The 14894-nt window shown below is 45.9% G+C and overlaps 1 pseudogene; it reads left to right on the top strand.

The window, feature by feature from the left end:
* The first annotated feature begins 3723 nt into the window (after positions 1-3723).
* On the top strand, positions 3724-4743 carry LOC128561238 (ubiquitin carboxyl-terminal hydrolase 40-like; annotated as a pseudogene).
* Positions 4744-14894: the final 10151 nt, after the last annotated feature.

A 14894-nucleotide genomic window follows, 5' to 3' on the forward strand; every position in this document is an offset into this window, starting at 1 on the left:
TGAAGGCCGTGAGCCTGTCTTCTTCAAAGAAGTTTCTCTTCAAATCCCTTGCCCAGCCTGCGATGGGATCCCTTGTTCTATTCTTGCTAATGCGTTTGAGTTCTCTGTGGATTCTGATTATTAAACCTTTGTCGGAGACATAACCTGCAAATATCTTCTCCCATTCTGAGGGATGTTTGCTTGCTTTACTTACTGTGTTCTTGGCTGTGCAGAAGCTTTTTAGTTTGATCAAGTCCCAGTAGTGTATTTTTGAAGCTGCTTCAATTGCCCAGGGGGTCCTCCTCATAAAATACTTGCCCAGACCGATTTCTTCAAGGGTTTTCCCTGCACTCTCCTCTAGTATTTTTATAGTTTCATGTCTTAAGTTTAAATCTTTAATCCAGTGAGAGTCTATCTTAGTTAATGGTGAAAGGTGTGGGTCCAGTTTCAGTCTTCTGCAGGTTGCCAGCCAGTTCACCCAGCACCATTTGTTAAATAGGGAATCTTTTCCCCACTGAATGTTTTTAATCGACTTGTCAAAGATTAAATAATGGTAAGTAGCTGGATTCATCTCTTGGTTCTCTATTCTGTTCCAGACATCTACTTCTCTGTTTTTGTGCCAATACCATGCTGTTTTGATCACTATCGGTTTAGTATAGTCTGAGGTCCGGTAGCGTAATTCCTCCTGCTTTGTTTTTATTTCTGAGTAATGTCTTGGCTATTCGAGGTTTTTTCTGATTCCACATAAATGAAGTATTGTTTTTTTAAAGATCTTTAAAGTATCACAGTGGAGCTTTAATAGGGATTCCATTGAAATTATATATTGCTTTGGGTAGTATGGACATTTTAACAATGTTGATTCTTCCCAGCCATGAGCATGGTATGTTTTTCCATTTGTTAATATGTTCAGCTATTTCTTTTCTTAGAGTTTCATAGTTCTCTTTACAGAGATCTTTCACATCCTTTGTTAGATAAATTCCCAAATATTTCATCTTCTTTGGCACTACTGTGAATGTGATAGAGTCCTTAACTGTTTTTTCAACTTGACTATTGTTGGTATATATAAAGGCTACCGATTTATGAATGTTGATTTTGTAACCTGAGACGCTGCTGTATTCCTTGATCACTTCTAAGAGTTTTGTAGTAGAGTGCCCAGCTAATTTTTTGCTGCAGTTGTCATTGTTGTTTAGCTGGTCCAGGCCAGGTTCGAACCTACCAGCCTCAGTCCATGTGGCTGGCGTCCTAACCAGTGAGCTACAGGCGCGCCAAACCTATGATTTTATTCTATTACACGTGACACAATTTTATATATAATGATTATAGATGTTCCATACAATTATTATTACAGACAATTGGAATAAACTCAGGCCGGGTAGGGCGGCTCATGCCTGTAATCCCAGCAATTTGGGAGGCCAAGGTGGGTGGATTGCTTTAGCTCACGAGTTTGAGACCAGCCTGAGGTAGAGTGAGACCCCTACCTCTAAAAATCACTGGCATTGTGGTAGGTGCCTGTAATTCCAGCTACTCCGGAGACTGAGGCAAGAGAATTGCCTGAGCCCAGCAGTGTGAGGTTGCTGTGAGCTATGACACCACAGCAATCTACAGAGGGCAACAAAGCGAGACTCTGTCTCAAAATAAATAAATAAATAAGCGGTGCCCATAGCTTACTGGTTAGGGCACCAGCCACATACACCCAGGCTGGTGGGTTCAAACCCAGCCCGGGCCAGCTAAACAATGACAACTGCAACAAAAAAATAGCCGGGCATTGTGGCGGGCGCCTGTAGTCCCAGCTACTTGGGAGGCTAAGGCAAGAGAATTGCTTAAGTCCAAGAGTTTGAGGTTGCTGTGAGCTGTGATGCCATAGCACTCTACCCAGGGCGACAGCTTGAGACTCTGTCTCAAAAAGATAAATAGGGTGGCACCTGTGGCTCAGTGAGTAGCGCGCCGGCCCCATATACCAAGGGTGGCGGGTTCAAATCCTGCCAAACTGAAACAAAAAATATCTGGGCATTCTGGAGGGTGCCTGTAGTCCCAGCTACTCGGGAGGCTGAGGCAAGAGAATTGCCTAAGTCCAAGAGCTGGAGGTTGCTGTGAGCTGTGACACCACAGTAAAATAAATAAATAAATAAATAAAATAAGTTGAGACTACCAAAAGAAGCTTATAGAAATTACATGGACAATTCATAGTGAACTGTAAAACAAATTCCAATATTTTACCAAAATCGACCCAAAATAATACAGGTTTTGTATAGATTTTGATACATTTAGCTACATGCGACAGAATTCTCAAGCAACACATATAAGGCTTCAACAATAAAAATAGTTACTAGTCTCGCAAGTTAGAAATCTGGAGGTTCCAGGGTTAGTTCAGGAACTCAACAGCATGAAGGGGGGCTGCCTTTCACTGTTCAGCTTGTCACCTAACTAAACAAGAAATTTGCTGCAGCCCCAAAGATCACACCTCATACAACTGCATTCCAGACAGGAAGAAGTAGGGAAGTGCTAAGCTAAAACAAGAGACAGGGGGGCCAGGGGCAGTGGCTCACACCTGTAATTCCAGCACTTGGGACACTGAGACTGGTAGATTGCCTGAGCTCAGGAATTCAAGACCAGCCTCAGCCAGACCAAAAGGAGTGGGGCGCCGGTCCCATATGCTGGAGGTGGCAGGTTCAAACCTAACCCCGGCGAAAAACAACAACAACAAAAAAAGACCTTGTCTCTAAAAATAGCCGGCCGTTATGGCCAGTGCCTGTAGTCCCAGCTACTTGGGAGGCTGAGGCAAGAGAATTGCTTAAGCCCAGGAGTTTGAGGTTGCTATGAGCTATGACACCACGGCACTCTACCAAGGGTGACAAAGTGAGACTCTGTCTCAAAATAAATAAATAAGTAAATAAAACAAGCAACAGAGAGACCAAGACTCCAAAGCAAAGAGTTTATTCAGGAACAGCAAAGGATTGCAGTCAGGGATTGCGCCAATATTATGGTGGACATAGGTGCCCTCAAAGGGGTTGGTGCAAAGGAGAAGCTTTTAAAGACAAATACACTATTTTGAAACAACCATTGGTTGCAGGGGCTTGGTGCAGGTGTTATCATTAGCTCATTGGTGGAATCAACTGTCAGGCAAGTGTTCTTACGTAAGCAGCTTATCTGGAATACTGCATTTTTGAGGAATTCCTGGCAGATTTCCCGTAATAGGCATGCTTACATGAAAGCTTCTCCTTCACGGTCTCATAGCACCATATTGTTAGTGTCTGACGATAGTGACTCCATTTTGATACTGATAATTTTCATATAGATGAAGATGATCGGGCAGTGCCCATAGCTCAGTCAGTAGGGCACCGGCCACATACACCAAAGCTGGCAGGTTTGAACCTGGCCTGGGCCAGCTAAACAAAAATGACAACTGCAACCAAAAAAATAGCCAGGCATTGTGGAGGGCGCCTATAGTCCCAGCTACTTGGGAGGCTAAGCCAAGAGAATCACTTAAGCCCAAGAGTTTGAGGTTGCTGTGAGCTGTGACACCACAGCACTCTACTGGGGCGACATAGTGAGACTCTGTCTCAAAAAAAAAAATCAAACACAAACAGCCTACTGAAGCAATGTCTGCTAGGCATGACTATCTGAGGTCCTACAGTGCCCTATGCCCCAGATTCACCAGACTGGTCCAGAGAATTTACTGTGCTCAGGGCTCCAAATCAGGGCCATAAAGTCTTCTTGACTCAGCCATGAGTCAAAAACCTTGCCCTGCTCGCCAACCTGGTGGCGCCCAGTTGGGGCGGGTTCACCAGCTGCATGTTTTGGCCGGGGCTGGGGTCTGGGCTTTAGGCAGGTAGAATTTAGTTTCACAATGTTTGGGGACCTATTTGAAGAGCATTATTTCATTGTGTCAAATAATCAGTATTGAAAAGGGAAAAAATTAAAGACTAAAGTTTTGGAGCCACCTGCTCCTAGAGAATTCACCAATTTAAGTGGAATCAGAAATCAGGGTGGAACCTGTTACCTCAATTCCCTTCTTTAGACACTTCATTTCAGCCCTGAATTCACAGAAGCTTTACTTTCTCTTGGTCCAGAAGAGCTTGGTTTGTCCGAAGATAAGGATAAGCCTGATGCAAAGGTTCGAGTCATACCTTTGCAGTTACAGCGCTTGTTTGCTCAGCTTCTGCTCCTAGACCAGGAAGCTGCGTCCCCAGCAGACCTCATTGACAGCTTCTGGTGGACCAGCAATGAGGAGATGAGGCAACATGATGTGCAAGAACTGAATCGAATTCTCTTCAGTGCTTTGGAAACCTCTTTAGTCGGGACCTCCGGCCATGACCTCATCAATCGTCTGTATCATGGAACCATCCTTAACCAGATTGTTTGTAAAGAATGGAAGAACGTCAGTGAGAAGCAGGTGAATACGCTGGAGTATTTTAGCTATAAGTTATGTCATAAATTGTAATTCCTGTACTTAAACCTGTGTGCTGTAATACCATGAGATTAAAGTGTTTATTACTGGAAGAAAAAAAACTTGCCCTCACCCCTATCCCTTCCTGTCTCCTCTATTATCCTAGGAGCTGCGCAGGCCCCCCCAGTTTGTTCAGGAACAGCCCACACCTGCTCTCCTCAAAGGCAAAGGGTCTGTCTCCCAGCTGATACCTCCTCAGTCTCCAACCCAGATCATTCCCTCTGTCTCTCAGGAACCACTCTCCAAATGGCATATATTGCAGATCATTTAAAGTGAGATACACTTCAAATAAGACAACTCATTTGCAACCAAAGTGCTGAGCATTTTCTGGCTCCAAAAGGCTGCTACTCAGCCCTTGTCCCCCCACCCCACCACCCCACCCCATACGCTAGCCGGTTGTTTGGTAGTGAAATGGAACGAGGAGCAGTTGCTCTTCCTGTCGCAAGGGGGAGCTCGAAAGGGACACCTCAATCCTACGGGTCTAGAGCCCAGTCAGAATGTTCCCCATGTTTTGGGAGTCTCTGAGTAATCCCTACTCGAGGGCGCCGCCTGTGTTTCAGTTAGTAGGGCGCCGGCCCCATATACCAAGGGTGGCAGGTTCGAACTTGACCCCGGTTACCAAAAAAATAGCTGAGCATTGTGGCGGGTGCTTGTAGTCTCAGCTACTGGGGAGGCTGATTGCTGTGAGCTGTGACCCTGCAGCACTCTGCAGAAGGCGACAAAGTGAGACTGTGTCTCTAAAAAAAAAGAGAGAGAGAGAGAACTGCCCACCTGGAGGTCTATCCACTAACGTGGAGCTTTCATTTTAACCCCAACCCCAAGTTATTTGCAACACACCCCAGAAAGTCTCATTCTTCCAAGCAGACAGGCAACAACACAGTAACATAGCAAGACAATGTTACGAACAGGAAGTAAACACAGTGTTTAATATAGGTATGTCCCAAATATCTCATCGGACCTAGTTAAATTAAAAGTTATTCATTGTTGGATGGCACCTGTGGCTCAAAGGGGTAGGGCGCTGGCCCCATATGCCAGAGGTGGTGGGTTCAAACCCAGCCCTGGCCAAAACTGCAAAAAAAAAATGTTATTCATTGTTTATCTGAAATTCAGATTTAACTGAGTATCTTTCATTTTAATTGGCACCTTTTAATGGGGTATATCTGCTTTCATGGTTTTTCTTTTTTTTTTTTTTTTGTAGAGACAGAGTCTCACCTTATCCCGCCCTTGGTAGAGTGCCGTGGCGTCACACAGCTCACAGAAACCTCTAAATCCTTGGGCTTAGGCGATTCTCTTGACTCAGCCTCCCTAGTAGCTGGGACTACAGGCGCCCGCCACAACGCCCGGCTATTTTTTTTGTTGCAGTTTGGCCGGGGCTGGGCTTGAACCCGCCACCCTCGGCATATGGGGCCGGCGCCCTACTCGCTGAGCCACAGGCGCCGCCCGGTTTTTCTTTTTTTTTTTTTTTTTTTTGTAGAGACAGAGTCTCACTTTATGGCCCTCAGTAGAGTGCTGTGGCGTCACACAGCTCACAGCAACCTCCAACTCCTGGGCTTAAGCGATTCTCTTGCCTCAGCCTCCCGAGTAGCTGGGACTACAGGCGCCCGCCACAACACCCAGCTATTTTTTGGTTGCAGTTTGGCTGGGGCTGGGTTTGAACCCGCCACCCTCGGTATATGGGGCCGGCGCCTTACCGACTGAGCCACAGGCACCGCCCTTTTTTTTTTTTTAAAGACAGAGTCTCACTGTGTCATCCTGGGTAGAGAGCTGTGACATCACAGCTCACGGCAACCTCAAACTCTTCGGTTTAAGCGAGTCTCTTGCCTCAGCCTCCCAAGTGGCTGGGACTACAGGTGCTGGCCACAATGCCCAGCTACTTTTTGGTTGTAGTAGTCATTGTTGTTTGGCAGGCCTGGGCTGGATTCGAACCCACCAGCTCCCATGTATGTGGCTGGCTCCCTGGCCGCTGATCTATAGGTGCCGAGCCAATGGTTTGTCAAACTAAAATGTTTTCAGCTTTCTCTAGGATGGCACAAATTTCTCTAGGTGTGCATGACAGCAGACACCTGGGATTATTTTCTGGGAAACATACGGCCCGGCCCCCAAGATCTTCACAGAACGTCCCTGACCAGAAGTGGAGTGACTCATGATTTCCAAGCATATTCTTTTCACAAGCAGATGCGGTACTGTTCAGCGTGGTTGGTATGGAGCATATGTGGCTCTGTACTTGGGCTGTAAGACTATCTCCCGTTCCCTCCAGTCAACACCTTTCAAAAGCTTGGCTGAGAGAAACAGTATTTTCAAGGATTATCTGAAGAATGCCTTTTTTTTCTAGGTCAGTGATAATTAGCCTTTGTAGTGAGAAGGTCAATTCAGAAAAAAAGTAACCCATTCCCAAATTTTTCAAAAGAAATGATCTCTTTTATCAGGAAATGTAATATCGACAACTTTGCTTAAGCATGTTTTTATTGTTTTTCCAAATGCGAAAGGGTTTCATTATTTTGGCTAAACTTTCTGAAACTACGTAACATGCATAGCATGGTATATCTGATGGAATGTTCTATCTTCTACCAATGTTTTTGGTCAAGGGAAGAATTTTTGGAGCTGGTTCATTTGTTTTTCTCCTTAACTGACCCTGAAATCCATTGATTTCAAAAGTGTGCTTTGTCTTCTTTTATCCAGGTGGAACAGCCATATAGAAAAGTGCATAGGTTCGGCGCCCGTAGCACAGTGGTTACAGCACCGGCCACATACACCAAGGCTGGCAGGTTCAAACCCAGCCTGGGCCAGCTAAACAACGACAACTGCAACAAAAAAATAGCCGGGCATTGTGGTGGGCGCCTTTAGTCCCAGCTACTTGGGAGGCTGAGGCAAAAGAATCACTTAAGCGCAAGAGTTGGAGGTTGCTGTGAGCTGTGATACCACAGCACTCTACTGAGGGCGACATAGTGAGACTGTCTCTCAAAAAAAAGAAAAGAAAAGAGATCCTCCTGCCTCACCCTCCTAAGGAGCTGGAATTGTAGATGCACCCACCACAACCAGCTTAAGTCACTAGGTTTTGGAGTGGTTATTACCCAGTAATAAATAATAGAAACAAAATCTTTTGCCCTTTTTTAAAATTGAGCTTTGTTAGAGCTTCTCCGTTTTTTTGTTTTTTAGGGTTTTTTTTCTTTTTTTTTTTTTAGAGACAGAGTCTCACTTTATGGCCCTTGGTAGAGTGCCGTGGCCTCACACAGCTCACAGCAACCTCCAACTCCTGGGCTTAAGCGATTCTCTTGCCTCAGCCTCCCGAAGGGTTTTTTTTCTTAGAGACAGAGTCTCACTCTGTTGCCCTTGGTAGAGAGCTGTGGCATCACAGCTCACAGCAACCTCCAGTTCTTGGACTTAGGCAATTCTCTTGCTTCAGCCTCTCAAGTAGCTAGGGCTACAGGTGACCGCCACAATGCCTGGCTATTTTTTTGTTGCAGTTTGGCCAGGGCAGACTCGAACCCGCCACCCTCTGTATATGGGGCCAGCACCCTACTCACTGAACCACCAGCACTGCCCATGTTAGAGCTTCTTAATTAAGGTTTCTTTGGAAGAGAACATTTTCATTGCAAACAAGAACAAAGTCACATCAATCTACTCACTTTCAAATACGGGTTTTTCTTTTCCTTTTTGTTGCCCAGGCTGGAGTAGTGTTGCAGTCATAGGTCACTGCAACCTCCAACTCCTGAGCTCAAGCAATACTCCTGGCTCAGCCTCCCAAAGTGCTGGTAATACAGGCATGAGCCACCATGATCAGCCAAATACACTTCATCAGACACTTTTCATTTGTTGTTGGCAGCCATAACTTGTGTTAACTTTTATTTATAAACATTAAGTACTCATTCTCACATATGTACATTAGCTGTTCTATAAACAATCAGTTTGCCCCACCACCACAATGCCCAGATTGAACCAACATATACCCACAGCCAGCAAACCAAGAAATACTAGAGCTGGACTAGACCAGTGTTGGCCCCATTCAAGCCTCAATTTCCCCATCTTAATTGAGGGATATGTCAATTTGATCTCCAGACACATTGGGAAAATAGGACCATAGTAGTCACGACGTCTCTGGGTGTGGTAGGCAGAACAGTAGTTTTCCCCCTGCCCAAAATGTCCATGTTGGCTCGGCACCTGTAGCACAGTGGTTATGGCACCGGCCACATACACCAAGGCTGACAGGTTCAAACCCGGTCCAGCCCAGCTAAACAATGACAACTGCAACAAAAAAATAGCTGGGTATTGTGGCAGGCGCCTGTAGTCCCAGCTACTTGGGAAGCTGAGGCAATAGAATCACTTAAGCCCAAGAGCTGGAGGTTGCTGTGAGCTGTGACAACACAGCACTCTATGGAGGGTGACAGAGTGAGACTCTGTCAAAAAAAAAAAAAGTCCATGTCATAATCCCCAGAACCTTACATGGCAAAAGAGATTTTATAGATGTGATAAGGGTATGGACCTTCATACAGATGGATTATCCAGGTGGGCCCAATCTGAACCTTTCCTGGCTCAGAAAGAAAGATACAAAGAGAGAAGAGGGGCCAGAGAGAAGCAATATTCCTGGCTCTGAAAATGGAGGGAAGGGACCAAGAGCCGAGATAGCGTTTTTCAACATTTTAATCTTACAGCATACTTATAGTTTAACCTATAGTTAAACTTCCATGGCACACTTAAAGACGATGATCAAAAAAAAAAAGTAAAAAAAAAGAATATACTTACTATGCTTTGAATGTCTCTCAAAAATCATTTAATCAGGGTGGTATCGATAGCTCAGTGGGTAGTGCGCTGGCCACATACACCAAGGCTGGCAGTTCAAACCTGGCAACAATGACAACTGCAATTAAAAAAAAAAGCCAGACTTGGCACGTGTGGCTCAAGCAGCTCACTTACACCTGAGCTGGAGGGTTCGAATCCAGCCCAGGCCCGCCAAACAACAATGAGGGCTGCAACCAAAAATTAGCCGGGCATTGTGGCGGATGCCTATAGTCTCAGCTACTTGGGAGGTGGAGGCAGGAGAATCACTCGAGCCCAGGAGTTGGAGGTTGCTGTGAGCTGTGATGCCATAGCACTCTACCCAGGGTAACAGCTTGAGGCTCTGTCTCAAAAAAAAAAAGCCATGGCAGGTGCCTGTAGTCCCCGCTACTCGGAAGGCTGAGGCAGGAGAATTGCTTAAGCCCAGGAGTTTGAGGTTGCTGTGAGCTGTGACACCACAGCACTCCTCTACCCAGGGCGACAGCTTGAGACTCTGTCTCAAAAAAGAAAAGAAAAGAAAAGAAAGGATGGCTCAGCTCTTGTAGCTCAAGCAGCTAAGGCGCCAGCCACATACACCAGAGCTGGCAGGTTTGAATCCAGGCTGGGCCCGCCAAAACAACAACAACTACAACCAAAAGATAGCCAGGCATTGTGGCTGGCACCTGTAATCCCAGCTACTTGGGAGGCTGAGACAAGAGAATTGCTTAAGCCCTAGAGTTGGAGGTTGCTGTGAGCTGTGATGCCATAGCATTCTACCCAGGGTGACAGCTTCAGATTCTGTCTCAAAAAAAAAAAAAGAAAAAGAAAATCATTTAATCAATGATCCTTAAAAATTTTTGTGGTACACTCAACATCCTCTCATGGCACACTGGTTGCAAATCACTGACAAGGAATAAGAGCAACCTCTGGAAGCTGCAAAGAGTAAAAATAGATTCTCTGCAGTCTCCTGGAAGGTCCATTGACATCTTGATGTTAACCCAGAGAGACCCAGAATCATAATCTTAAAAACTATAAGACAGTAACTCTGTGTTGTTTTGGGTCACTAAGTATAGGGTAATTTGTCACACCAGCAATAGGAAGTGTAGGGTAATTCATTACATCAACAATAGAAAACTATTTAATAATACATTAGCCTATCTATAATTTCCCCTTCCACTAATTAGACCAGCAGCAAACTATGTATGTGTTATTTCTCTTACCCAGAAGTACTGTCTCCCATAAAATTATTTTATTGATTGTGGTTTGATTATGGTGACATAGGCTAACATTAACCAGCACTACAAAAATCAACTTTAGGAAACACTGCTGTTTTTGCCATAATGATGTTATTAAGGAAGTTTTCATTCTATCAAAGTGTCCTCTCCCTGAGAACCCAAGGATGAATTTTCTGTGCTATACTTGGGAAAGAGTGACTCCTGCTTGAATTTCCCTCTTTGCCTTGGCCACTAGGAAGCTTAAAATGGTGATTGTCAAGCAAGAGTATCTTGGAGTGGTAAAACTATCAGAATCACCTGGGAAGCTTTTGCAAACTGTATCTGCACCTCCCACACAAATTCCACTGGGTCTTTCTATAGTAAATTGTTCCCCTTCTTCCCAGAAAATTTATTGCTTTGGTGAGCCATTGTCCTATTTAGAGAAGCAAGTTCTATTCCTCAGGTCTGTTGGGTTGGGGAAAAGGTTATGAATCATTGTTTAGAGCAGCAATTCTTAAATATGGTCTGGGAACACTAGAAGAGGTCTCTAAGACCCTTTCAAAGGATGCCCAAGGTAGAAACTATTTTCAAATGTCAAGGGTACAGTATAGGTTTCTGGTGGTTATATGACCCATTATATCAAAACAGGCTGCACAAAGAAGCAGATAGGATAATTTATATATATTTCATTAACCCAGATATTAAGAAGGTTTGTAAAAATGTAAAATAATGTCACTCTACTCATTAGTTTTTCATTGGAAAGTATAGTTACTTCTCATAAAAATATGCTAGTTATAGCTCAGAGCCCATAGCTCAGTGGTTAGTATGCCAGCCTCATACACCGAGGCTGTCAGGTTCAAACCTGGCCCGGGCCTGCTAAAATAACAATGACAACTGCAACAACAACAACAAAAATAGCTGGGCATTGTGGCCAGTGCCCGTTGTCCCAGCTACTTGGGAGGCTAAGACAAGAGAATCTCTTAAGCCCAAGAGTTTCAGGTTGCTGTGAGCTGTGATACCAGCACTCTACCAAGGGCAACATAGTGTGATTCTGTCTCAAAAGAAAAATATATGCTATTTACATTAACATAAAATGGATTTGTGTGAGTTGTTTTTTTTTTTTTTTTTTGAGACACAGTCTCACGGTGTGAGTAGAACGGGTAGAGTGCTGCAGCATCATAGCTAATAGCAACCTCAAACTCTTGGGCTTAGGCTCGAGCAATCCTCTTCCCTCAGCTTCCAGCATAACTGGGACTATAGCACCTGCCCCATCACCCTGCTGCACTATTTTTTGTTGTTGTTCAGTAGAGACGGGGTCTCTTGCTGAGGCTGGAACTCCTGAGCTCAATCAATCCACACTCGCCTCAGCCTCCCAGAATGCCAGGATTATAGGCATCAGCCACTATCCCTGGGTAAGGATTTGTTATTTAAGTGAATTATATTTTAAGTATTTCTCAGCTTTAGGTCAGTGTGGTGGCTCACGCCTGTAAGTAAATAACTGGGACTATAGGCACTTGCCACAGCCCAGCTATTTTCTTTTTTTTTTCTTTTTTGAGACAGAGCCTCAAGCTGTCACCTTGGGTAGAGGGGTATGGCATCACAGCTCACAGCAACCTCCAACTCCTGGGCTCAAGCGATTCTCCTGCCTCCGCCTCCCAAGTAGCTGGGACTACAGGTGCCCGCCACAACGCCCGGCTATTTTTTGGTTGCAGCCGTCATTGTTGTTTGGCAGGCCTGGGCTGGATTCAAACCCACCAGCTCAGGTGTTATGTGGCTGGCACCTTAGCCTCTTGAACCACAGGCGCTGAGCCTGGCTATTCTTTTTGCTGTTGTTTTTGTAGTTGTCATTGTTGTTTAGCAGGCCTGGTCCGGGTTCCAACCCTCCAGCCCTAGTGTATGTGGCTGCACCCTAACCACTGAGCTACAGGCACCAAGCCCTTTTTTTTTTTTTTTTGAGACAAAGCTTCACTTTGTCACCCTCAGTAGAGTGCTGTGGCGTCATAGCTCACAGCAACCTAAAACTCTTGGGCTCAAGCAATTCTCTTGCCTCAGCCTCCCAAGTAGCTGGGACAACGCCTGGCTATTTTTTAAAGAGGCTGAAGCAGGTAGATTACTTGAGGTCAGCAGTTTAAAACCAGCATGAGCAAGAGCAGAGATTTCTTCTCTGAAAACAACCAGGTGTTGTGGCAGGTGCCTGTAGTCCCAGCTACTTGGGAGGCTGACACAAGAGGATCACTTGAGCCCAAGAGTTTGAGATTGCTGTGAGCTATAACGCCATAGCACTCTACCAAGGTAAGACTCTGTCTCAGAAAAAAAAAAAAAAAGGGGCGGTGCCTGTGGCTCAAAGGACTAAGGCAGGCGTCCTCAAACTGTAGCCCACGGGCCACATGAAGAGGTATGAATTGTTATTTGTTCCTGTTTTGTTTTTTACTTCAAAATAAGATATGGGCAGTGTGCATAGGAATTTGTTCATAGTTTTTTGTTTTAAACTATAGTCCGGCCCTCCAACCGTCTGAGGGACAGTGAATTGGCCCCCTGTTTAAAAGTTTGAGGATGCCTGGACTAGGGTGCCAGCCCCATATAGCGGAGGTAGTGGGTTCAAACCCAGCCCCGGCCAAAAACTGCAAAAAAAAAAAAAAAAAACAAGGGCAGAAGTTATTACCACTAAGTTTATCTTCATCATTTGGCATGGACTGGCTAAAGCTATCAAGATTATCACTTGAGGCACGGTGCCTGTACACAGTTGTTATGGCGCCGGCCACATACACTGAGGCTGGCAGGTTTGAACCCAGTCCAAGCCTGCTAAACGACAATGACAACTGCAACAACAAAAACAACAAAAAATAGGCTTGGTGCCTGTAGCTCAGTGGCTAGGGCGCCAGCCATATACACTGGAGCTGGTGGGTTCAAACCCAGCCAGGTCTGCCAAACAACGACAACTACAACAAAAAAATAGCCGGGTGTGGGGCGGTGCCTGTGGCTCAAAGGAGAAGGGTGCCGGCCCCATATACCAGAGGTGGCAGGTTCAAACCCAGCCCCGGCCAAAAAAAAAAAAAAAATAGCCTAGTGTTATGGCAGGCACCTTTAGTCCCAGCTACTTGGGAGACTGAGGCAAGAGAATGGCTTAAGCCCAAGAGGTTCAGGTTGCTGTAAGCTATGACGTCACGGTACCTTAAGTGGCGTGTAGCTCAAGTAGCTACGGCACCAACCACATACACCAGAGCTGGTGGGTTCAAATCCAGCCTGGGCCTGCCAAACAATGACAACTACAACAACAACAACAAAAATAGCCGGGCATTGTGGTGGTCACTTGTCATCCCAGCTATTTGGGAGGCTGAGGCAAGACAATTGCTTAAGCCCAGGAGTCGGAGGTTGCTGTGAGCTGTGATGCCATAGCACTCTACCGAGGGCGACAGCTAGAGGTTCTGTCTCAAAACAAAAATAATAATAATAATACCTTCATTAAACGCTCCTCAATTTCTCTTTAAGGAGCCCTATGTTTCTAAAATGGGCTCTTACTGATACACACTGAGAGGTTCAGTGACTTTCCCAAGGTCACACAAAGAGTAAATGCCAGCACACCTGAGAGTACCCACTTGAACCCAGAGAAAGGTAGTCTTTTTCTGGCCTTGCCAACCTGCCTAGCCTCCTCCCAGAATCCCTATGCCCAGCCCAACCTGCCGGAATCTGTGATCCTTTTGTTGGGATGAGATTGAATTCCCTAGGGCTCTTGTCTTGGACCTGGCCAACAACTCCAGTAACCAGAGCTGTGTGAGAAGAAAAAGCCAAGCCACTGGGGCAGCCACACCCCCAACAGAGGTGAGGTCTCAGGTGAGTCATGCCAATGAGGGGCCACCTTCCCTGTCCCATGGGTCACTGCTCACCCCAGCCCTGCCTCACCAAGGACCCAGACGCTGGCCTCCCAGACCCCAGCTGTCCTTTTCTTTGGCCTTTGTACATTGTTCTCTACCCCTCCCTCAACAGGTGTCCTGGAGCTGGGACACCTGCCCTCACCCCCACCCTAGCCTCTAGAGATGTGAGATGAGCACAGGACTCTGGGTGGGGCCTTCAGGCTCCCTACTTCCCCTTCTAGCCTCAGATCCTCTCAGATTCCCAGAGATGGGCTTCAGCCAGGGAGGGTGGGGCCGCTCTTGGGACCATCAAGAGTCACAGGACTGCCTAGACAGTGACAGAGCTGTGGTTGGGAGCAGACTTTCACCCACCTCTGTGCTTCCAGCTGATTCTAATTTGCCATGTCCCAGCACCTACTCCTCCCACTTGTGATCCTTGGTAACTTCTGGGGACAGGGGATAGCTGCAAGGGGCTTGGGTCCTAGCATCTGGGGAACTGAAGAGCAGGATTCCTGGGTTCTGCATGGGGAGTGGAGTGTCAGAGGAGGAAAGGAAGTAGTGTCAGAGGAGGGAGAGGAGGACATCAGAAGTTAGGCAGGAGAGGGAGAGGAAGTAATGCTTCAAAGGCGGGAGACAGGAGACACGGGTGCC

Source organism: Nycticebus coucang, chromosome 12 (genome assembly GCF_027406575.1).
Source record: "Nycticebus coucang isolate mNycCou1 chromosome 12, mNycCou1.pri, whole genome shotgun sequence".
Taxonomy (NCBI): domain Eukaryota; kingdom Metazoa; phylum Chordata; class Mammalia; order Primates; family Lorisidae; genus Nycticebus; species Nycticebus coucang.